Genomic DNA, 25895 nt, shown 5'->3' on the forward strand with positions numbered 1-25895 from the left:
CGAGTGTTATGCTATGAATTCTGGCTGAATATATAAACACTGGAACCCATCGCTGTCTGTTGTGAGAGACGAGGCGACTTCAAAGACTTTAGGAGCGTATTTTTCGGAGGAGAAGACTTAGGAGGATTTCTGGGAGCAAAGAGTTCAGATTATTTCTGAGAACACTTCATTTCTGAGGACCGTATTTATTGGTTTATTGATTGATTGATTGATTCATTTATTTAGTTGCTTAGTTATTTTAGTTATTAAATTTTCAATTTTTCTTTTTTCTTTATTGGAGTTTGGAGGAGGTTTCAATGGCTTACATGGGTGAAAGACGAGTTGAGTGTTTTATATTTAATTTTATTATTGGTATTATTATTGCATTATCAACTGCAAAAGGTTGAAAGGTTGAAAAATATAAAGAAACGTAATTTGATGTGACACTGATCATTATGAATTAAACATAACTAATAGGACCTTTAAGTATTGTATTGTATGAAATGCTCCAGCCTCAGGCTGCTCCAGATCCAGGAGTGCTGCTGTCACCCAGATGGCTATTCAGGAGGTTGGGAGACGTGGCTCTGGTAACAACGACCAGAAACTGCTGCCAAACCCAACCCAGCCACTGAGCCAAGAGGTACCTGGCTATATAGCACCTCTGCCTTCTGAGTTGGCCGTTTCTGTGTCAGCAGATCAGGCTAACAGGAAGAAGAAGTGGCAGAGCGGCAGCCAGGGAGATGAGCGTCCATCCACCTTATGCAGAAGACCTACCAAACGCTCTTGCAGAGGTCAGAATAGGCTTATATTAAAGACGTTAGGCTCAATTATGAAATGACTCAACTATTCAGACTGAAAATGTTCTTCAGCTGTTTTCTGTAAAAACTGCATTAAAGCAGCATTCTTTCACAGTTTTAGATACTGCAGCATGTTTTCTCTTACAGACATTTCTTGTGATCTTACAGAAGCATATGTGATGGGCCCATTGCTGGGAAGAGGCGGATTCGGCTCTGAGTTTGCTGGGTCTGATGAACTGCCATTAAGACATTTTCTTCCATTATTCACTCAAAAAGCCTTTAGAAAGAGATACTTCCTTCTTTTCTGAGAAGATCAATAATATCAGAAAGGAGATTGGCACATCCTCAAGTTATGCAGAGGTCACACAGATTCAACCGCAATCTGCAAAAAGAAGTGACTATGTCTGTTTTTGAAGCAATTGATAGCAAAATTTTGGAAGAAATAGTACAGCACCTTAAATCATCAACCTGCTATCTTGACACACTTCCCACATCTTTTTTCAAAAGTGTGCTTAACTGTTTAGAAGCAGATCTCTTAGAAGTGGTGAACACCTCACTTCTTACTGGGACTTTTCCAAACTCCCTGAAAACTGCAGTTGTTAAGCCCCTTCTGAAAAAGTGCAATCTTGATAACACCATGTTGAGCAACTATAGACCAATATCAAATCTTCCTTTCATAGGTAAGATTATTGAAAAGGTAGTTTTTAATCAGCTGAACAACTACTTAAACTCAAATGGATACCTGGACAATTTTCAATCTGGTTTCTGAGCACATCACAGCACAGAGACAGCACTCAATTCTCAAGGCTCAATTCTTGCACCGCTCTTGTTTAGCCTGTATATGCTCCCACTAAGTCAAATAATGAGAAAGAACCAAATTGCCTATCACAGCTATGCTGATGATACCCAGATTTACCTAGCCTTATCTCCAAATGACTATAGCCCCACTGACTCTCTCTGCCAATGCATTGATGAAATAAACCGTTGGATGTGCCAGAACTTTCTTCAGTTAAACAAGGAGAAAACTGTCATTGCATTTGGAAACAAAGATGAAGTTCTCAAGGTGAATGCATACCTTGACTCTAGGGGTCTAGCAACTAAAAATCAAGTTAAAAAATCTTGGGGTGTTTCTGGAGACAGACCTTAGTTTTAGTAGTCATGTTAAAGCAGTAACTAAATCAGCATACTATCATCTCAAAAACATTGCAAGAATTAGATGTTTTGTATCCAGTCAAGACTTGGAGAAACTTGTTCATGCCTTTATCACAAGCAGGGTGGATTATTGTAATGGTCTCCTCACCGGCCTTTCAAAGAAGACCATTAGACAGCTGCAGCTCATCCAGAACGCTGCTGCCAGGATTCTGACTAGAACCAGAAAATCTGAACATATCATACCAGTCCTCAGGTCCTTACACTGGCTTCCAGTTACATTTAGGATTGATTTTAAAATACTTTTACTCGTTTATAAATCGCTCAATTTCCTAGGACCTAAATACATTGCAGATATGCTCACTGAATATAAACCTAACAGACCATTCAGATCATTAGGATCGAGTCACTTAGAAATACCAAGGGTTCACACAAAACAAGGGGAGTCCGCTTTTAGCTATTATGCCGCCCGCAGTTGGAACCAGCTTCCAGAAGAGATCAAATGTACTAAAACATTAGCCACATTTAAATCCAGACTCAAAACTCATCTGTTTAGCTGTGCATTTGTTGAATGAGCACTGTGCTGCGTCCGAACTACTTGCACTGTATTTTATGTATAATCATTTTCTACTCTTAACTGTTTTAAATTAATTTTAAATCAAATTTTATATCATTTCCATGTTTTTATTGTTGTGATTATTATTATTATTAATTCCTTTTTTTATTATTGTGATTATTATTATTTTTTATGACTATTTCACTTCCTTTTATGTAAAGCACTTTGAATTACCACTGTGTATGAAATGTGCTATATAAATAAACTTGCCTTGCCTTGTCTATAGGTTGCCATCAAGTATGCCTCTAAAGGCAAGACGCACAGGAGACTGAAATTTGTGATTTAATCTGTTGTTCTGTTTCAAATCTCATTGGTTTGCACACTTGCACACATCTGCATTCAGCCCTGGATATAATGCAGCATTTGTCACTACAGGAAGACCATGGTCGCCTGCTGCTGGAGGTGGCATTGATGACTCTGGTCAATTCAGCTCCGGCCTGCCCCAATGTCCTGCAGCTCGTGGAGTGGTTTGACAGTCCCGCTTAATACAGCATTATCCTGGAGGGCCCAGTTCCTTGCCAAGATCTCCAGAGTGTCCGTGAGGAGAACGGCTGCCTGGATGAGAGCCTGGCCAAGAAAGTGCTGCTGCAGCTCACAACCTCGCTGAAACACTGCGAGAGCCGTGGAGTCCTGTACCGGGACGTCAAGCCACAGAACCTGCTGATTTCCACAGACTCACATGACATCAAGCTGCTGGACTTTGGCTGTGGAGATCTAGTAAAGGACCTACTGATCGCTTGCAGGTTGGTTTGTGTCACAGCAGGAAAGATCTCATTCCATCACTGTGGGGATGTATTTGTACATGGATGATGATCAAACAAAGAGAAACTATTCAGACTTAAAGATATTTTGGACTGGTCCCTTTTCAGTGCATGTTTTTGTTGTTGGGTCTCTCAGGCACTCTTCAGTACGCCCCTCCTGAATGGTTTCATCAGCACCTCTATCGTGCAGGACCGGCTACTGTTTGGTTAGTGGGGGTGATGCTCTACAACATCCTGTGTGGTTGTTTGCCCTTCAGAGCCGCATGGTGAGTCACCTCAAAAAGCATACTGCACTTCCCTCGAGAGCTGTCTACAGGCAAGAGACAAAAATCATGTCCAGACCGAGGTGAAGTTTGCTGTTTGGTGTTGCTGAACACAAGAGCTGTGTTGTGTGTAACAGAGTGCTGTCAGTTGATTAGTTGGTGTCTCAGTGCAGCGGTGGCAAATCACCCCAGTTTAGATGACATTGAGCGCCACCCCTGCTTACACTGAACAGGTGGCCAATGACTTTACAGAAATCACAATCACAGCAGTCTTTGGTTGGATTGTATGGTTAGGTTCAGTCTAGATACATGGTTTTAATGATTTGTATAGGGTGACCAGGACTGACACAGAAACTGTAGAGAACAGCTTCCTGGACACCTAAAGAAAAGAGGAGTGGACCATCAACTAATGGCTGCCCCACAATTTGGCTTTTTATCCTCTGCTTCAGTCTGTGAGGGGTTGAACATGTACCCACCCACTTTTTCAGTGGCCTTGGTTCTGAAAATATTTTTTTGAGATTTTGAAAACATCTTTGTTAAAGAATGAACCAAACATCCAGCTATGAGGTAAATTACAACATTACAAACTTGGATTTGAAGTAAAACGGCATTTAAAAATGGGACAAATAGGTAAAAGACGGAGTACTTAACAGCTTTAATGAGGAAAATAACTATAAATCCATGAAGCATTGTATATGACATAATCAAATGAAAAACAAAAGATAAATATAAAACTATGTAACAATTAATGTTAAATATATTTTACTTTAAATGCAAAATATGCAAATGTTTAATTAGTTTGAGAGTGTAGGGAAATTGACTGTGATTCTCTAATTGGTGAAGTACAAATTCATATTAATTATGTATAAGTTACTCTTTCCCATTGATCTAATGGCACTGTTGAGCGCTCCAAGTCCAAATGCAAACTTTGCATCCAAACAATCAGAAGCAGCAATTGACAGCAATGGCATACAGGCATCGTCAGAATGACAGTCCTCTAGCCCAATGATGTTGGGGGATCCAGTGGGGGCATATTTCAGTGTCCGTGCCACTCTTGATCACAACCCTGTTAAAATGTAGCGGCAGTACGTGCACTCATTGGCGCCCCCTCCAGCTGGTGGTACTCTATGCCTAGAAACAGTACTCCCAATTCGGACGAGACTAACATCTCCGTGTTTATTACAGAGGTGGGAGGGTCTGTTTTGGACATCTGGGCGTGTCAGAGATCACGCGCTCTGTTTGCGTGCATTGCGTATCTAGTCATTCGGATTGATTACCATTATAGCCTGTAATACATTTTACTACAAATACCATTGTGAAGCTATATAGCTAGTATAGAAAAACTTTAGTGGTTACTTTAGTTATTTATTTGTAGTAAACCTTTATGTAATGTTCATAAAGGCTGGCCTACATATGTAAAAACTAATTAAAACATTATGTAGTAATTGAGTGCAGAAATGAACGTGAGTGATTTTACCTGACGCTGATATTACAATAACCTGTCTTAACAGTTTACGTGACTTGGCTCTTGATTTTATTATAGTTATTGTTTTTTTGCAAATATATCAAACCAAGGGCGTAACCATGGTATAGATATTGGGGGTTCCAAATGTGAACCCCCGCAATAAACATTACTTATTGCAAATAGTGGCACTTATCTGCACCTCTGCATTGTAATACATTATAAAATAGTATGCAATAACTTATTGAGTGTAATTTTTAAATTTTATTTAAAATTATTAGGACAAAAGCCCTCCCTACACCTACCCGATACTTTATGTTCAACTTTTTGATTATTTACTTCATTTTTATTGGAATATAAATGCTTTTCTGATGTGATTTGAAATTTAATAAGGGAGAAAAAAAGTTCGCCAAAAGGCAGATTCGACCCCCGGTCGAGCGTCTCAAAAGAAGCGTAACACACGCTTTACCATCTGCGCCACTGAATCTAACGAATGATAACCGTCTTTTGCTAATTTGACTATCCCAATAATACGTTTGTGGGTGGAATTAGTATAAATAGCCTCTGTCAACAACATGGATATTGGCACTTAGACACTTTTTTTTTTTTATTCCCAACAATTAAACAGTTGCCCACAGAAAAAAACAGCACCCCCACTTCCCGCGCCTCTGTTACCGTCTGAAAAAAAAAGGCGAATGTCCGCCTGTTCGTCCGGTCCTGCTTCTTTGTTTTAGCTCCTACCTTCATTTCATTTAAGCTACAGTCGGACTGAGCGGTTTTTTCAAACGATGCCGCAAGCTGGCGTTTATGGGCTCAACCAAGTGTACAATCGAGGGGGGGTGGTCACACAGTTTTGTTTCCCTTGTTTTTCCTAAATTTAAAGTAAATCGGAAATAACAGATCCACTAGGCTACAACCAGGGTTCATTAAAGGAGGGCATACCATATGTCACATATTACAATATAATAGGCCTATTATTGGGGGGGACAGATTGGTATTTTTCCAATTTTGGAAAAACGTCCCCCCCAAAGTATATGGTGGTTACGTCCATGTATCAAACATGAGCGCGGTAAGAGTGTCTACAATTCACGTTGGCCAAAACCAGGGGCGTAAATTTCATCTGACAGTAGGGGGGGACAATAAACGTAAAATTTCTCAAGAGCAATTTTTGAAGGGTACACAAATAATACAGCCAAAATTGTACTTGTAAGGATAGATATGTGTACACAGCATGCACATAGCATGGAGACCGTGTTTAAATATGAGTTCATGGTTCACCACGCGGTCATATCGGGCCGAACGGTTTTGGTCAGGTTCCAGTTGTTTTTCCACGTGAGCCTGGTACGGCGCGGCACGATTACAAACTGTTCTCGGCCCGGAATTCTCGGCCCGGTTAGAACCGTACTGAACCGTGCTGGTAGAGTGCGTGTGCATGACGTCGCCACTCAGGATCTGTCACTGTTGCCTGGCTGCTAGTTTCTCCGTAGCTTGCTAAGCGCGCTATTTTGAGCAATGTAAACACAAATTAGTAATGAAATCATCCTCCATAACGCGGTAGTTATTTACACCTCATATCATATGTAAACACTTGTGTTACCACGGCAACGACTGATGCATTCCACAGAGATCCGTTATCAGCCCCGCAGTGGAAAACGAAACCGTATCCGTGCTGACTGGCCCGGAACGGAACGGTTAAGCAAAGAGAACCGTTCGGCCCGATAGTGGAAAAGCGGCTGTACAGCACGGTTCAGCACGGTTGTCTAACCCTGCCGAGAACTCCGGGCCGAGAACGGTTTGTAATCGTGCCGCGCCGTACCAGGCTCACGTGGAAAAACAACTGGAACCGTACCTGACAGTTCGGCCCGATAGTGGAAAAGCGGCTTATAATTATTATTTTCGTCTGAAACCTAGTATGTCTCTTTCGCATTAATTCAACCGCATTAAACCCACTGATCTGCCACTTGACATCATATTGAACGAAAACCAACACGTAGGTCTACAATATTAGCCTACTATCAGTTCACACACAGGCTTATCGCCGTGTTAGTTCTAGTGGGTGACAAGCTACAGTATTAAGCTTGTTAACCTTATAATCGGTCATAGAAAATACATCAGATGTCATATTTTTTTTTGTCATGACTAATTTATGATCATCTGTATTAAAGAGAAATAATCATTTCACCCGATGTTTAAAGAGAATAAAATAGCCTTGACAGCCTACTTACACATAACTAACTTGCTCTCTCTCACCGGACTCGTGTGTGCATCGGTAAAGAAGGAAAGCAGGCAGTGGACCAAACCACTGCGAGGAAAGGGAGGGGGGGGAATCAAAACATTTCTGAACTTAAAACGTTTTTTTGCGTTTATTTTGTTTTACTAATCACACAATTATTTTAAGTATATGTCCATTATATTATTTTCAATACACAGAGTCGCTTGTAATGATATTTCTAGGGGGGACAAGCCTCAGATAGGGGGGGTCCTGTCCCCCCCGTCCCCCCCGGGATTTACGCCTATGGCCAAAACACAAGAACGCGTTGTGAAAAAAAAATATCACCGGTGTTCTGTCGATTTGTGCTACCCTGTCAGATTTTGCTACCTCCCATTAAAACAGATAGTACAATTCGACAACGAAAAATGCTACCTGTCAAATTATGATTTATTAATGTCCCCCCCCAGTGTCTGCTTTAAACGAGCATGATGCATTTATGAAGACTCACCAGCAGATGGAGTGATCGATCCATCCATTCTCCAAACCACTTCGCTGACCCATGATCTAACAAACGCGCCGTCTCTCCAAACTACCCACAGAAGTAGGCTAATATTAGAGTTTAACATCTTTACATACTCTCACATTCCACAACTGTTTCATGAATTGCTGTACTCTGTACTCTGAACATCAAATCCTTTGTTTTTCCATTAAATGGATTCTGATGAGTTGGTTGAATAAAAATATTTGGACTTTATATTTAAAAATTAACTCAAGTTAGCATCAGGTAGCTTTTTAGCTAGCCAGTTAGCATCAGCTAACAATATTTTTAAAATAGGCTATTATAATTGTGGTAATTCATAATTATTGATTATGTTATTATTATTTTTTTATTATTTGAAGCTAAAACTGCTTGTACTGTGATCTTGCTGTAAATGTATAAAACAAATTGCTTTGTCAGACTGTGGGTCAAAACACTCCCTTGGTACAAATTTAATTCTTGTTAAAAATCTAATAAAATGAAAATTATGGATATTTTTAATACTTGGTTTATAATTTATGTCATTGTCACTAAAACTATGATAACTATTCTGGACACATTAACTTTTGTTTCACAGGAAAAAAATCAGACAGTCCTTAATGGGGGGTGTTTCCGCCCTCTCTACCCTACTTAATTTGATAAATAATGTACTTACAGTGTTATAAATATAATAAGGCATGATGATGTGGCAGAATAGGGCATTCTAAGTAGGCCTAGCTTAAAAAATTAAATTATTTATATATATATATATATATATATATATATATATATATATATATATACAGTATATTATACAGTATGTATAAGATGTAATATAATATAATACTTTCACTGCTTTAAGCTAAACATTTTAAAAATCTATCATACCAAGACTCTGCAAGAATCCCTTGACCAAAAGAAACCAACCTACATTTTCTTTCAATGAAAATTGATGCATAAAATTTATATTTTCTATCTAATTTGACACGTTGACCTTTTGTAATTGCAACGATATTTATTAAATATCAATATAAACAATATTTTGATGTTTGAAACTAAAAAAAATAACTTTTGTCTTTAAACATTTGGTGAGATTTGGTTTACTGAATCTGTTCACTTCTTAACAGTTGATTAATCTTTAGAAGTTGTTGAGTTTTCTCTTATAGCCACATGAGGGCGGCAATCAGGACAAGTTACATTACTACAGGAGACAGTAGTAGTTGTTCTGACGTGCTATGGAAAAAAAATAGCACAGCTTAAGAAAGATAATGTTTTTCTGTGTTGGTACCTGATAATAACTGATAAAATACTATATAACTGATAAAATTATTGTATATACATGTTGCACTTGTTGCAAATTATTTTGTTTCTTTCTTTCTTTCTGTAGGTGGCTGAATTACCCCTGTAAAAAAAAAAAAAAAAAAAAAAAACTTCAGCACTCTAAGCCTACATTAGCTCTGTGAGGAGCAGTCGACTGTAATCAGAGAAAAATAATTATTTAATTTACTTTATTGATTTTAGATTTACAGGCATTAACATAGAGAGTGCAAGTTTAGCTATCATTTTCAGCTGTGTAGCATCACATTTCTCCTGAAACATGAACATTTGGTACATGATCATCAGTTTGTCTCTTTTGCACACATGCAAACTATTTTTCTGTACAGTGACTAGAGACAGGCATCATCTAACCACTGTGTAATATGAGCCATAAAAATGACTTTACAGGTGGCTTGTTTAGTTTTTGCATACAGATCAACTACAGTGATGGTCTTTCCACTGATGATCCAAGGATTGCAGTAACTTTCTGAAGTAAATTTAGTCAATTTAATAACTGATAGATAGTTTATATTTGTTTCACAGTACAAAAAACAAACAAATAAATAAATAAATTATAGGACAATTTTCAAAACAAAATGAACAAAAATTAATTTAGCCACGTCCTTTTGGTTGCAGAGCAATGCCTTTGTGTGCTCAGTTTTCTGTAAAGAAAGATATTTATAGATTAGTGACCAACATACTCAATATTCTGGTGTATGAGGAAGCTTTTATGTGCAAACTGCAGATGAAGTGAAAGCAATATTCACATTTCTTCAACACTTGCCTTTTTTTTTAAGACAAATAAAGTTGAGTTTCTCCTCACAGTCTCTGTTCTCCCATTGCTCTGTCTTGATGTTGCGGGCTCCACAACGGTTCGGCTCAGGTGGGCATGATGGCAGAGAAAAGGTAGATTCCGAAACCTTCGCCTTATTCAGCCAGTTCCAAGCTGCATTCAGAAAACGCAGTCCTGTCCAAACCCTGTCTGTCTGGGCATTATTAGTCTCACTTTTAATCTGATTTACTGGCCACGGAAAATGAAAATAGACCAGATCAGTGTAGTGAGACCTGCAATACTTCAGAGCTTCCTCCCATGTCTTATTCTCCTGCACCAGAATGAAGTTCACATAGCAGAAGAAAGGATACTTAGCCGAACATGATTTTGAATGCCAAGCACCATTATGAGTGATTGCACAATCTGAATGATTGATAAACAAGTAATTCACAGCTGAAGTAGTGGTGTCCTCATACTTCAGTAACTTGCATGACTTTTTCTGGCTGTAGATCCAACTATGATCGTATTTTTCTCCAGCTGCCTCTTTAAGCATCTGAAGATCCTCATTGCTAGAGACTACAGACAGGCTTGTATATGCTTTGCAATGACCCTGAGCAAAAGTGCAATTCAGTTGAGCGGTCATATGAATGTGCACTTTAACTCCAGTCCTACCTGTTGTTAGTCCAAAAAGGACAAACAGGAGAAGTCCAGCGAGAGTCTTCTTCATCTCTGCTGTAGTGAGCTGATTTGGTTTAGGGATGGTTGAGCACTCAACAGTTTATCACCTTCACTGGGCTGCTGACACAACATTCAAAACCTACAGCAGTATCACATGTTTTGTTTATTTAAAGAAGTTGGGAAGTCAGACGTGTGGCAGCCTGAAGGAAAAAAACAAAAAAAAGATAAAGGGGCATCTCTGTCTCTGTTGGTAATATATATTAGCTACAGTGCATGAAACCATCCACATCCATGTATAAAATTCACTTCTGGTTGTTCATACGCTGCATTCTTAACCAGACTGATGCACAGATGAAATCACTAAATTAATTATTTGAAAATAACTAAATGAATGGATGATTTGGTAATGTAAAGTATGTTTGGTTTCTAAAGCAATTCTATAACAAATATATAAGTAACATGCTCAGATATTTTAAATTATCTACTTATTTAGTCAGTATATTAAATTGTTTATGTGTTTTTGTTAGTCTTTAATATTTACTTTCAGTTTTATTCAAAGGTATAAATAAAGCTAAAGAAAGATATCATTTAACAAACTAGAACAACTTTTGAGTAAATATTTTAAAAGGAGTAGGCTAAGTACAGGCCTAAACTAAACTGGCTGTATCAATAAAAAATTTAATACAAACTCCAATTTACAACAATAATTATAAGGCATATGGTCTATAATGCAGTTTTTGCTAAATTAATACAGGCACAAGAAGCCATTTAAAAGTTTCTTTATTTTTCTCACTTTTTTTTCTTTTCTTATATATATATATATATATATATATATATATATATATATATATATATATATATATATATATAAATAATTAGCCTGTTTTACACAACAATTACAAAATTTGTCTCATTTCTAAAAAGTTTAATGAAAAATTAGCCTTATTAAATAAATTACTATTTATAATAATTTTTTTTTTTTCTTCCTTCTGGGGCCTGAAAGGGAGGAATTTTGGTCAATATTGATAATTAAACAATATTTTGCTGAATGTGCTTTTGTGCTGGCACCTTGGCTGGTTTAGGTCTGTCATGGATAAATAATGATGACAATAAAACCGCCAGTAGGTGGCAGCAAGACCCTGTATTAATAAATTATTTATTGAATCATTCAAATCAAACTATTCCTTCAAAACGGCTGATTCAGTTAGAAACTAAACGAGCCTGTCCTCCAACAAAAACGACCCTATAGGTCGTTTGTGCAACATATTACGACCTATATTTACGTTTTAAAGTTAAGTGCCCTCTAGCGCGTAAAATAATGACTCGTGTTGCGTCTGTCGTCATGAAATGACGTATGACTGTCATTACCAATCAAAATGCGTGTTTATTTAAATGCAATGTGTGGACTTTTACACCGATCTCACAGTATTCTTACATATTTTACTAGGTGGCTAATTAAATGCGAATGACCACACCTAACCCTACCCTAAACCTACCCTTACAGAAATCATGCAAAATCATGATTTTTAGTGCACATTTTATGATCGCGTGCGTTCTCTGGGATCGAACCCATGATCGCATGATCACGTAATTACATATCGTTGTATAACGCAATGCTCTACCAACCGAGCTACACGAAACCCGAACTATGACGCAGATAAAAGGGTACAAAACATTAATATGAAAATGTCCTGTTGCCGATAGGGGCGCAATTGTAATATACGCTCTGATGGGTCGTATTTCAGGGATTTGGACAAACGACCTATACGGGCGTATTGGTTGGAGGACAGGTTGAACTAAACAAGTGAGACCATCTGAATGGACAGTTGAATCACTGGCTCAGTCGATTCGTTCAAAAACAGATTCATTCAAGGAACAAAACACCGTGTTGCACTGTTGTATAAAACTAATAGCACATTTGTGCTCTCGCACGTGCTGAGATTCATGACGAAAACTTGCTTCAGCTTGTGCGCAGCTTGTTACAGTACCGAGCTCTAATTGGCCAATCGCCGTTATTTAGTTCGTGAATTGTCATAAGTAGGCTAGAGAATTTTAACATTTCACTTGCATAAGTTTTACATAATACACAAAATTAATAATCCAAAGGGGATGGTAAAGGGCGATGGTGGTTTTACAGAGAGGATGCTTTTTGTCATTTCTTTTCGACCGAGGCCATCCCCCCGCATCCCCCCTAAATTCGAGCCCTGTATATATATACAGTGAGGAAAATAAGTATTTGAACACCCTGCTATTTTGCAAGTTCTCCCACTTAGAAATCACGGAGGGGTCTGAAATTGTCATCGTAGGTGCATGTCCACTGTGAGAGACATAATCTAAAAAAAAAAAATCCAGAAATCACAATGTATTATTTTTTTAACTATTTATTTGTATGATACAGCTGCAAATAAGTATTTGAACACCTGTCTATCAGCTAGAATTCTGACCCTCAAAGACCTGTTAGTCTGCCTTTAAAATGTCCACCTCCACTCCATTTATTATCCTAAATTAGATGCACCTGTTTGAGGTCGTTAGCTGCATAAAGACACCTGTCCACCCCATACAATCAGTAAGAATCCAACTACTAACATGGCCAAGACCAAAGAGCTGTCCAAAGACACTAGAGACAAAATTGTACACCTCCACAAGGCTGGAAAGGGCTACGGGAAATTGCCAAGCAGCTTGGTGAAAAAGGTCCACTGTTGGAGCAATCATTAGAAAATGGAAGAAGCTAAACATGACTGTCAATCTCCTCGGACTGGGGCTCCATGCAAGATCTCACCTCGTGGGGTCTCAATGATCCTAAGAAAGGTGAGAAATCAGCCCAGAACTACACGGGAGGAGCTGGTCAATGACCTGAAAAGAGCTGGGACCACCGCTTTCCAAGGTTACTGTTGGTAATACACTAAGACGTCATGGTTTGAAATCATGCATGGCACGGAAGGTTCCCCTGCTTAAACCAGCACATGTCCAGGCCCGACTTAAGTTTGCCAATGACCATTTGGATGATCCAGAGGAGTCATGGGAGAAAGTCATGTGGTCAGATGAGACCAAAATAGAACTTTTGGTCATAATTCCACTAAACGTGTTTGGAGGAAGAAGAATGATGAGTACCATCCCAAGAACACCATCCCTACTGTGAAGCATGGGGTGGTAGCATCATGCTTTGGGGTGTTTTTCTGCACATGGGACAGGGCGACTGCACTGTATTAAGGAGAGGATGACCGGGGCCATGTATTGCGAGATTTTGGGGAACAACCTCCTTCCCTCAGTTAGAGCATTGAAGATGGGTCGAGGCTGGGTCTTCCAACATGACAATGACCAAGCACACAGCCAGGATAACCAAGGAGTGGCTCTGTAAGAAGCATATCAAGGTTCTGGCGTGGCCTAGCCAGTCTCCAGACCTAAACCCAATAGAGAATCTTTGAGGGAGCTCAAACTCCGTGTTTCTCAGCGACAGGCCAGAAACCTGACTGATCTAGAGAAGATCTGTGTGGAGGTGGGCCAAAATCCCTCCTGCAGTGTGTGCAAACCTGGTGAAAAACTACAGGAAACGTTTGACCTCTGTAATTGCAAACAAAGGCTACTGTACCAAATATTAACATTGATTTTCTCAGGTGTTCAAATACTTATTTGCAGCTGTGTCATACAAATAAATAGTTAAAAAATCATACATTGTGATTTCTGGATTTTTTTTTTTTAGATTATGTCTCTCACAGTGGACATGCACCTACGATGACAATTTCAGACCCCTCCATGATTTCTAAGTGGGAGAACTTGCAAAATAGCAGGGTGTTCAAATACTTATTTTCCTCACTGTATATATATATTGTGACGGGAGGAGCCAACGACAGACACAGTGGGTGTGGCGTCAGGCCTCGGAGAGGCTTTTATTAAACAAAATTGATAAAATAAAGTGTCCAGGGGAAGAAGTGTCCAAAATAAACAGGGGGTCTGGTGTCCTCGTCGTGCTGCGGGGCTTGTGCAGGAGGGCAGTGTTCCAGGAGGGGAAGGGTCCAGGGAAGGGGCGGAGTCCGGCGGCCGCACGCGCTCCCACTCGGGTCCGGGGCGCGAGGGCGGCGGCTTCATCACAGCGGCGGCTCTTACACGTCGTCCACGGCCTTTGGCAGGACTTGTACGGCCCGGCATCCTGGCCCGACGGCCGTAATACGGGTGCGGCGTTCTCCCGGACCGCGGGTTCTGCAGCTCACATCTCCGGTGGCGCGATGTCCCTCTACGCACCCTTCCTGGACCCACGAGGACACCAGCGTGCATGCACGGGGGAAGAGACCGGTCTCTCGAGGAGAGGCGCGCTGGGCATTTAACAGCGGCGGTGATGAGGCTTCATTCAGTCCAGCTGTGCCTCATCACACGCCGCCAGCCCGCGTTGATCCCACGCCCCTCCTCTCATCCACCCACTCCAGTCGGGAGCCTGGTGAAGGGCGGCGAATAAGGGACGGGGTGGTGATGATGATGAGGGGGAGGGCCACCGATCCGTCACAATATATTTATATATATATTAGGGGTGTGACGAGACACTTATCCCACAAGACGAGACACGAGACTGGGTTCACGAGAACGAGACGAGATTTTCTGACTTAAAAAATAAAAATAAATAAAAATTCTCAATGATGAAATGTATAGGAAAAATAGTATTTTATTCAACTGAAAAACAAAATGTTTTTGAAATCAACTTATACTTTATGAAATTAAACTTCTGTTTTAATTAATTACATGCAGTAATAAACAACATTTAAACTAGAGCTGCATTATTCTGGATAAATTGAGAATCACAATTTTTTTTTTTTACAAATTGGAGATCACGGTTCTCTTACAAAATAACGTAATTTACTAGTTGTTCTGACAAAATGTTCATTGCTTAAGTCTTTTAAAAATATATTTATTCATTTGAACAAAATTTAAAAAAAATTAAATCACAGTGTATGATGGTCACAGACTCCGATGTTTTAGCTTCAGACTTTGATTCTATCCAGTCGGAGGATATCAAACATGTTTGATATCTTCAGCCGATTTTAGAACACATATCGTTTTCATTTGTCATGCGTCTCCTAGCAACAAGGAGCACATTTCTGCTTGAGTTTGTAGTGATCGGAACTTTAAAAGTCTGGTAGTGTATGATCCTCGGTCATGTAGTGTATGATGCCCAGTTTTCTTTTGTCACTATTTACATAGTCGGTAAGTGTATGATGCCTGGTGTTTTAAAAATCTGTTCAGATTTTAAAAGTCGTGTAGTGTATTCCAGCCTTTAGTGAGCACTTCTCCTTTGCCGAGATAATCCATCCACCTCACAGGTGTGGCATATCAAGATGCTGATTAGACAGCATGATTATTGCACAGGTGTGCCTTAGGCTGGCCACAATAAAAGGCCACTCTAAAATGTGCAGTTTTATCACACAGCACAATGCCATAGATGTCGCAAGTTTTGAGGGAACTTGCAATTAGCATGCTGACTGCAGGAATGTCCACCAGAGCTGTTGCCCGTGAATTGAATGTTCATTTCTCTACCATAAGCCGTATCCAAAGGCGTTTCAGAGAATTTGGCACAAACTGTCAGAAACCGTCTCAGTGAAGCTCATCTGCATGCTCGTCGTCCTCATCGGGGTCTCGACCTGACTGTTGTTCGTCGTAACTGACTCGAGTGGGCAAATGCTCACATTCGATGGCGTCTGGCGCTTTGGAGAGGTGTTCTCTTCATGGATGAATCCCGGTTTTCACTGTACAGGGCAGATGGCAGACAGCGTGTATGGCGTCGTGTGGGTGAGCGGTTTGCTGATGTCAACGTTGTGAATCGAGTGGCCCATGGTGGCGGTGGGGTTATGGTATGGGCAGGCGTATGTTATGGACAATGAACACAGGTGCATTTTATTGATGGCATTTTGAATGCACAGAGATACCGTGATGAGATCCTGAGGCCCATTGTTGTGCCATTCATCCACGACCATCACCTCATGTTGCAGCATGATAATGCACGGCCCCATGTTGCAAGGATCTGTACACAACTCCTGGAAGCTGAAGCATCCCAGTTCTTGCATGGCCAGCATACTCACCGGACATGTCACCCATTGAGCATGTTTGGGATGCTCTGGATCGGCGTATACGACAGCGTGTTCCAGTTCCTGCCAATATCCAGCAACTTCACACAGCCATTGAAGAGGAGTGGACCAACATTTCACAGGCCACAATCAACAACCTGATCAACTCTATGCGAAGGAGATGTGTTGCACTGCGTGAGGCAAATGGTGGTTACACCAGATACTGACTGGTTTTCGGACCCCCCTGGACCCCTCAATACAGTAAAACTGCACATTTTAGAGTGGCCTTTTATTGTGGCCAGCCTAAGACACACCTGTGCAATAATCATGCTGTCTAATCAGCATCTTGATATGCCACACCTGTAGGGCTGGACAATATGGCCAAAATTGATATCACAATATATTTCTTAATTTCGGTCGATACGATATGATTCCGATATCAATATGAACACTATTAAAAAAGCCTCATAAAAACTGCCAAGAATGCCCACAACAGATGTCTGTACCTACAAACTTATGAAAAATGAGTTTGCCAAGTCAATGAACTCCTGGGGAACAGCACAAATAAATTAATGTTCAACTTTTATTAGTATTTAGCACTTCATAACAAACAAGAAATGTGAAATCACTGTCAAATAAACATCAGACTCACCTTATTAATATTAATAAATTTAACTTCAAACTATAGGCTAACATACACTACCAGTCAAAGGTTTTTGAACAGTAAGATTTTAGTTTTTTAAAGAATTCTTTTCTGCTCACCAAGCCTGCATTTATTTGATCCAAAATACAGCAAAAAAAGTAACATTTTGAAATATTTACCATTTAAAATAACTGTTTTCTATTTGAAAATATTTTAAAATGGAAGTTATTCCAGTGATTTCAAAGCTGAATTTTTAGCATAATTTCTCCAGTCACATGATCCTTCAGAAATCATTCTAATATTCTGATTTGCTGCTCAAAAAACATTTATTATGATGTTGAAAACAGCAGAGTAGAATCTGAATTGAAGAGTAGAACCGAATGAGAGCGGTAGAACCAGGGTAGAACTAGCGGTTTCCCCGGTAACGGCTGTAATCTAAGCAGCCTCCGTTCATGAACGCTACTTTATCAGATAAAATGAAAATGCCATCAAAACTATTCTAAAGACAGTATGTTCCCTTCAGAGATACATTCATATTATGAATGTATCTCTGAAGGGAATATCACCCGCTTTTTGAAACGTGCAGTGCTCATGTTTATTCAACGAAGTCAAACGCCACAAATAAATCAATGTATGGGAAACACTGGTAATGTGTTTAAAAATCATATCACCGTTATTGAAAATAATTATATCGCGATACATATTGATATTGAATTATTGTCCAGCCCTACACACCTGTGAGGTGGATGGAGTATCTCGGCAAAGGAGAAGTGCTCACTAACACAGATTTGTTAACAATATTTGAGAGAAATAGGCATTTTGTGTACATAGAAAAAGTCTTAGATCTTTGAGTTCAGCTCATGAAAAATGGGGGCAAAAACAAAAGTGTTGCGCTTATAATTTTGTTCAGTGTATATTTGTCAGCTCGTTTAAAAATAAAAAAATAAAAATGTGTATACAAAAAGTGAAAGTAGCTTCATTTGTTTTTGTTTTTTTACACTTATCACTACATTCGTGGTTACTAGTGTCAATATAGATCAAGTCCAAACCTGTTGATTTGAATTATTTGCATGTAGAATGAATGGAGAAATACAAACAGACTGAGTTTTCATTGCAAAGATCACACCACACGTAAAGACGCCACATTTCATTACAAAAGCATTTTACTCTCTCATAACCTGTCTTTTGGTTTGCAAATACAAACTAACAAGAAGGAGAAATATTTCATCCATGGCTGATTTTGGTTGTTTTGATACAACATCTCCAGAACTCATTGGTCAAGGGTCGTTCAAGCACACTCAGGTTAGGATTGTGCTATAACACACATACAGCAGTGGCAGTTGCTGTGAAAATGATGCAGCAAACAAATGTAGTTGTTATTTGCATTGTTTTTCATCCATTTCTGCATGCAACTTTTTTTTGCATCCACGATCCTCATTTAAATGTGAGAAATTATGATTTGCCTTTGTCTACATTTACATTTCTTAGTTAAACATGATGTCATCAGCAGTGTTGGGGGTAATGCAATATCTGAATATCTGAAAATATATGAAATATATCTGAATATATAAGATATCTGAGTTACTTTTTCAAATAAGTAACACTGGTTACTTTGTTTCTCATGTATTGACTGACAGCTCTCATGTTGCCATGTTGAGAGAAATCGGCAGTAAGTGCAGAGGTGTTGTGTGTGAACATGATGTTACTGTAGTTCTAGACTAAATATGAACATATATTTACACGTCTCACCTGCACAAATACGGATTCAGTATTCCTCAAAAGGAATAAAAACAGTAAAATGCAAACTCAGAATATTATACAAACCTGCAATAATTAAATATGTTAAATAAGACAAATAGGCCTATCATTTTGTATTTAATCTAGTTTTATTAACCAATGTCTTTGCTACTGACCTTCGATGACCAATTCAACCATACTAATAAGCAAAAATGACACATTTGTGTTTCATTTTTGTTATTGCTAAATAGTGCTGAACTTTCTTCTCCTCTGTCATATTATTCATGCAATTTATTTGAGCTGTGTCCTCTACTGTACAGACATGAATTTACAGTTCCTTCAGCCTGAGGGGTATTCATTTCACGTTTGGTGTGAAAGGGCTTTTACATTTGTAAAATAAGAACTTTTTTATATTAAAAAACAAAAACAAGCAAGTCCTGCCCAGATTTTAAAAGTAACTCAAAAGTAATGTAACACATTCATTTCCATAAAAAGTAACATAATTAGTTATTTTTTAGGGAGTAATACAATATTGTAATGCAGGGTTTCCCAAAGTGGGGTTCGTGAGGGAATTGCAGGGGGTTCATGAGTTTGTACAGGGTGTGCCTACAAGTGTATACCATTAGCGAATTATTAATAATAATAATAATAATAAATTAATTAAAACATTTTTGCAAATAAATGTTACAGGTTTATACAATTGTCATGTAAATTTAAAATCTTAAATGTATAGAAATAATCCTGTTTTTGGAAAACCCTGTATTTAAACAATTATTGTGGAAAAAAAATGTAATACATTGTAAATTAAAGTAATATGAATTTTTATAATTGTGTAATAATAACAATAACTATATAAATATTGCTGAAATTTAAAACTGATACAAATAAATGTTTTTAAAATTAAACACACAAATGCGCCATTAAATTATTGAAATATATACTTAAAATATCAGTTAAATATTTATGTTAAAGGGGTTCGGCTGACAAAAACATTTGAAAACCCCTGTTGTAGTGTATTACTTTTAAAACTTTCCCCAACACTGGTCATCAGTTATTGCACAATAGATATATATTCAGGGCTGACAGACTGATTACTTCACTCAGATACATTTTATTCAGATAACATTGCATAGTTTTTTTTAGTTTTTTTAATTAGATGGTGAGCTTTATCACTTTTCACCAATTATGACTAGTTTACTCATGTAGATATGGTTTCTGGCTTTCAGTCATCTTTAAGACAACAACACAGTGGATGCTGTATCAGCAATAATTTGGATGCTGATGTTGTGTGATTTTAGATTTGCATGTTCCATGTCAGTGCCAGTGAGGGTCATAAACTGTTCATCCATCCTTAAATCAAACCAGCTCACTACAGAGCAGAGAAGACGTTGTCTCTCTTCTGATAAGAAAACTTTACACTGAGGCTTGTGATTATGAATTTGCCTTGGGAATTATCCTTATAGCCTACTTAAAGTCAGAGTTCACTGACCTGTCCAGCGCAACAGCACAGAATCAATTAGACCTGACAAAAGACGTCGTTAAAGATTCCAAAACAGACATGGAATATGGAAAAGAGACTGTGAAGAGATGCTCAACATCAACTACCAGAGGAAATAAAAGTGAGTAACAAATTCAAATTCACTCTGAACTGATAACAAATATCACTTTCAGTGTGTTTAGTCTTTATATATTGAATGCATGAAATGACAAAAAAGAATAAAAAAAAAATACCTTTGCATAATTATGAATATTTAGAAATGTAATAAACCTGAATGATTTTTCTTCTGAACAGAGTGCTGGGCCCAAGGACCATGATTATCATGAAGATTGCATGCTTAAAGGGGTCCTATTATGCTTTTTCACTTTTTGAATTTTAGTCAGTGTGTAGTGTGTATGTTTGGGCATAAAAAAATCAACACAGTTACAAATCTCAAAGTCCACTCCAAAGGGAGATCAAAGGGAAAATCCCTTTTCAAGAACTACAACGAACGGCTCGTTTGGACTACAGCGTTGTTTTCCAGGTGTTGTGATATCACAAAGCGCCCATTAGAATATCATTAAAATAAATCCTGACGACGATGAAGAAGAAGTGCTGCTGTATTATCAACTTTTCGCAATGCAATTATTACACATGCACCTGAATAATTATGTATGTAAATATGTATGTTACAATTATGAAAACATTTTTATAAATTGCTGACAGTACAATACTGGACAATGATGTAATCTTCAGAATTTACACTTCAATTATGAGACTACAGAGTCATTTTATAATCAGGGGTACATGTCATGTCCATGGACTCTTATTTTACTAATTTACTTCAAGCAATTATCACTTTTATATCAGGGGACATTTCTAATTCATTTAATACAAAAATTCAACAGATCCCATCTTTTATCTTGCAAAAATGGCATATTTTATACTGGAATTTGCTGTTTTTGTGCTGTCCGATTTGGTAAATGTTAGGTTTTGCTCTTCAGATTAGCTCTAAAGTACATGTTTCTGTATATATTTCTTATAAATATTTGTCCAAAATAATCATTAAATTATGAGAAAGGTGTTTTAAATTTTTTTTGCGCATGCATCTACATTAAATCATCCATTTTGTGTATGTCCAAGAAATCAGTGTCAACTGTGTTACTCCCTATGAAACCCCATAAATCAGCAATGGTTTGTTCCAAAGTCACATGTCCAACATCACGTGATGTAATTTCCTTTTTTGGAGGGAAATTTGAAGACATTGAAATTGAATATAACATGCGATGCAAGTTCACCAGAACATGTACTCTATGTGCAGATAATAACATAGATCAAATATTGATCTATGTTATTATCTGCACATAGAGTACATGTTCTGGTGAACTTGCATCGCATGTTATATTTATAAATATGTAGAGAAAGAATATACAAACATAAGCCTCGTCGGCTTTTTTTTCGGCCGATTCGAAATGTTGAATTGGTGTCAGAGCTCGTCGGTCAGTCGGGCCATCTGATCATTCTGATTGGCTGTTCAGCTGGCGAACCAGTGCGCGAGAAAGGCGCAGAACGGACGTACTACTTGGCCATCAGGTTTCGAGCGTCGGCTTGGTGTGTCAGGGCAACTTTGGACCCAGACACTGCTGACGTGAGCTGACCCCGCAGTCTGCTTTCGTCGCCACTAAGTTTGTCTGCATTGGCTTGGTGTGTACCGGGCTTAAAATGGCCAAAATGTCAACTGTGTTACCCATCAGCCGTAACACAGTTGACAAGGATTAACACGATTGACAGTGTTGGCAATTCAGTGTCAATTTATGCTCACACTGAGTGTTGTTGATAAAAAAAAGAAAAAAATATTCACAAACTATTGTCATTACTCAGAAATTACATAGGAATTGCCTAAACCATGATTTGCATTACAGTGGATAACCTTAACTGATCTAATCACGGCCACACTTTCTATGAACTCAGTATCCATAATATTATATACACATTATATTCACATTTATAAAGTTATAAAGCATTCAGAATTCCTCATGATTGACTTAAACCTATATAGTATTATAGATTTAATATATATCTATTTCTGCTTAGTCATGACTGATAAAGTGTCATGATGTCATTTTATAAGTCCTTACAACTTGAAGTTGTCAGGATCCTGCCCTCACTGTCTTGTCATTCTTGTCTGTGTTTCATGTTTCTATGTTTGTTTTGTGTTTGAGCACATGGCTCTGTCTTTGTTGTCGTCTGCCATGTGCTCCTTTTGTCCTGCCTCCCTGTTTTCTGTTGCCACGCCCCCTTGTTTAGTCCTCGTTCATCTGAGTGTCTTCACCTGTCCCTCTCGGTGAGTGAACATTTGACGCACTCCATAACACAAATACATACTGGTGCATTTGCCAAGTATGTTTCGCGAATATCAGACGGGGCCCTCTGATTCCCCGGGGCCCTAAGCGGCCGCTTACCTCGCCTATTGGTTAAGTCCGCCCATGGCTATTGTCTCCATGTGTGCTAGTTAGTCAAACCTTTTGTAAACTAAGAATTCCCTGCCTAGTTTTTTGTTGAATTTTAAGTCTCGTGTTAGTCCCCAGTCTAGTCCCGTCCCGTCCTGTCTTGTCAGGCTGAGCTACTGGTCTTCCCCCTGTGTCTACCATGCTTCCGGGCCTGTGCCGTGCCTGAGACATCGCGAGTGTGGAATGGCTAGAGAGTGGTGAGGAGTGTCAGGCCCTCTGCTAACCACTGCCCTCCTGCTTCGCTGCCTTCACTGCTCTGTGGCCGTTCACCCAAGCCTGCCTGTCTACAAGTCATTCCCTGCCTATTGTTTGGACTGTGTTTACTCCCCTCCTCACCATCTCTCGTCTTGTCTGCAAGTGTGTCCAATAAAACTGTTAACACTCATTCTGCATTTGAGTCCTTCCTCCAGATCTGTGACAGAAGTATCATGATGCATTATAAAACTTCATTTACCTTTATAATAATATAATATATTAATTAACGTTAAATTTATTATTATGTGTGTGTGTTTAAAATGCTTTATGGATACTGAGTTCATACTTATATACTATATATCTGTCACGAATCTGGTCTGTACTTCCATTCACTCACCACCAGAGGTCACTCACTCACCATCATCCATCGCACAGATCACACAGCTGTCACATATTACAATTGCACTGATTGCACACACAGCTCTCACTAATCACACACTCTATTTCAACCCTGGACTTTCCTTCCGTCACTGCCGAGTATTGTATGCATTATCGCTGCCCTACAGAGCCCTGTTAGTTTTCCTAGTCTTGCCTTGCCTCGCCTTTGTCGGATTGTGTTTCCCCCTGCCTGGACTATCACTGACGTTTTGGATTACCTCTCCTGTCTCGCCCCTTTGGATACTGTTCGCTGATCGTCGACCCACGCTTTTCTCTGTTTACTCTTTGTCTCGCCCATGTTATACCTGTTTGCCACTGTTTGACCCTGCCTGTTATGACCACGTCTCTTGTCAATAAAAGTCTGCAGATGGATCCGCACGTCTCACGTCTCGTCAGCCCCGTAACAATATTACAATGATTTTCATTCATAAATTCGACATGACTCCATGATTTGAAATAAGCCTACCATAATATTAAACCGAGTGATTTGTGTTTTAGGGAGATGGGTTTATCTGCTGCTGAGAAACAGCGTCAGTATAGGGCTCGGCGTGATGCTGATCCTGAGAGAAGGGCTGCATATTTACAGAAACACAGAGAGAAGTGGCATGATGACAGAAAGCTAGAAAAGGTGAAGACAATGAAAGATTTAAGTGAGAGGGAGAATAGAAGGAAAAAAGCATACTGGAGAAGAGCCCAGCGCCAGAGCAGAGAGAGAAAGAAAGTGATAGAGAACCAGGTTACTCCACCTCCGGGTCCTGAAGATGGTCCTCAGCCTCAAATGTTGAGGTACAGGTTTATTGAGCAGATAATAAAATATGTTGTTGAACCTATTATGAAATCACAATGAAAAGACCAGAATATCAGCTTAGCATTCTTTGGTAGGCATAGAACACACGATCATGATTAGGGATGGGTACCGAAACCCGGTATTAAATCGGTCTCGGGGCTAAATTATGAAAGACCGGAGTATCGATAAGCTCTGACGTTATCGGTTCTGCTGTCGGTACTGGAGAAATCAAGAAAACACACATACATTTATTGTTACTATATATACACATTATTTTGCAAATTATATTTCACCAGAGTTGCCAGCTGTTTTTATGTGCAATAATATTCAAACATCTGTCTATGATACATTTTTGCTATTTGCAATTCAGAAACGAGAACGCGCTTACGCGGAGGAGTTTCAGCACGTGCAATATGAAAGCCCTGTTTAATTATGATAGAAGAGAGAACTAACTATTCAAACATCTGCTTATGCTTTAGGCCTGTGGCTGTTATATTAAGCTTAGTTTATTTTTTTTTTATTTCGATTTTGGCTTCTAAGTATTATAGCCGCGTTTCTTCTAGCACAACTTCCTTCCCTTTACAGCGGTGCGCATTCGTTCCTCCCTAACCAAAACTTAACGTCAGAATCAGCTCAATCGGTGATTATTGTAAAATGCTGTCTTTACTGCTGCTACATTGCGGGACATGTTTGATAATAAAACGTTGAAAGCACAATCAGCGCGAGAGACGCTGTTCCCCAGGATTAAATGTGTGTGCGCGCCGCGCTCCAAAACGGACAAGCAGATTACACTTTGAGCTTCAGGCGCATCCAAACGATCAAATGCACACAAAATGTCAAAATGGCCAGCTACGAGAGTATTCACTTAAACACAGTTTATGTCTTAAGTGGACGAGATCAGTTGGGAGAAAATCCGATGTGTGTCAATATTTTGTCTTAAAGTGACAGACTGGTGCTTGGGCCATCAATGTTAAATAACAAAATGCAAAGAGAAAATCACCCACAGCTCTTAATCTGAATAACGTTATAGCTTTAATAAGCATTAATCTATCAATACATACATTGAAAATTATAGTGTTATTTTACATTTTAATTTTTTTGTTTTACGTTTGATTACTTTTAGATTTCTTTTGTAGCTATTACTTACCTGAACATTAATGTTAGTAGACCTTCATGGAAAAATGAAAGCACTGTTTATTTCATTTCATTTCATTTGTATATTTGTTTTATTTGTTGGTTTGTTTTACTTTGTTTCTTTGTTCATGTTCTTACTGTATCTTATGTATATAAAACACTAAAAATGCCTGCACACTGGTGCATTTACAAATTGATGTTTTATATTAATTTAATTAAATATTTATTTTACATTTCAGAATATAAAGCAATGTTAATCCAGCTCCTAATCTGTCTCATTCATATATATATATATATATATATATATAACACAAAAAGTACCGATAAGAATACCGTTAAAGTACCGGATCGATAAGCAGTATCAGTAAGAGTAGTAATACCGTTAATACCTTAACGATACC

The 25895-nt window shown here is 38.6% G+C and overlaps 1 pseudogene; it reads left to right on the forward strand.

The window, feature by feature from the left end:
• Positions 1 to 532: 532 nt before the first annotated feature.
• LOC131543869 (serine/threonine-protein kinase pim-3-like) lies at positions 533 to 3794 on the forward strand (annotated as a pseudogene).
• The last annotated feature ends 22101 nt before the right edge of the window (positions 3795 to 25895 follow it).

Source organism: Onychostoma macrolepis, chromosome 01 (genome assembly GCF_012432095.1).
Source record: "Onychostoma macrolepis isolate SWU-2019 chromosome 01, ASM1243209v1, whole genome shotgun sequence".
Classification (NCBI taxonomy): domain Eukaryota; kingdom Metazoa; phylum Chordata; class Actinopteri; order Cypriniformes; family Cyprinidae; genus Onychostoma; species Onychostoma macrolepis.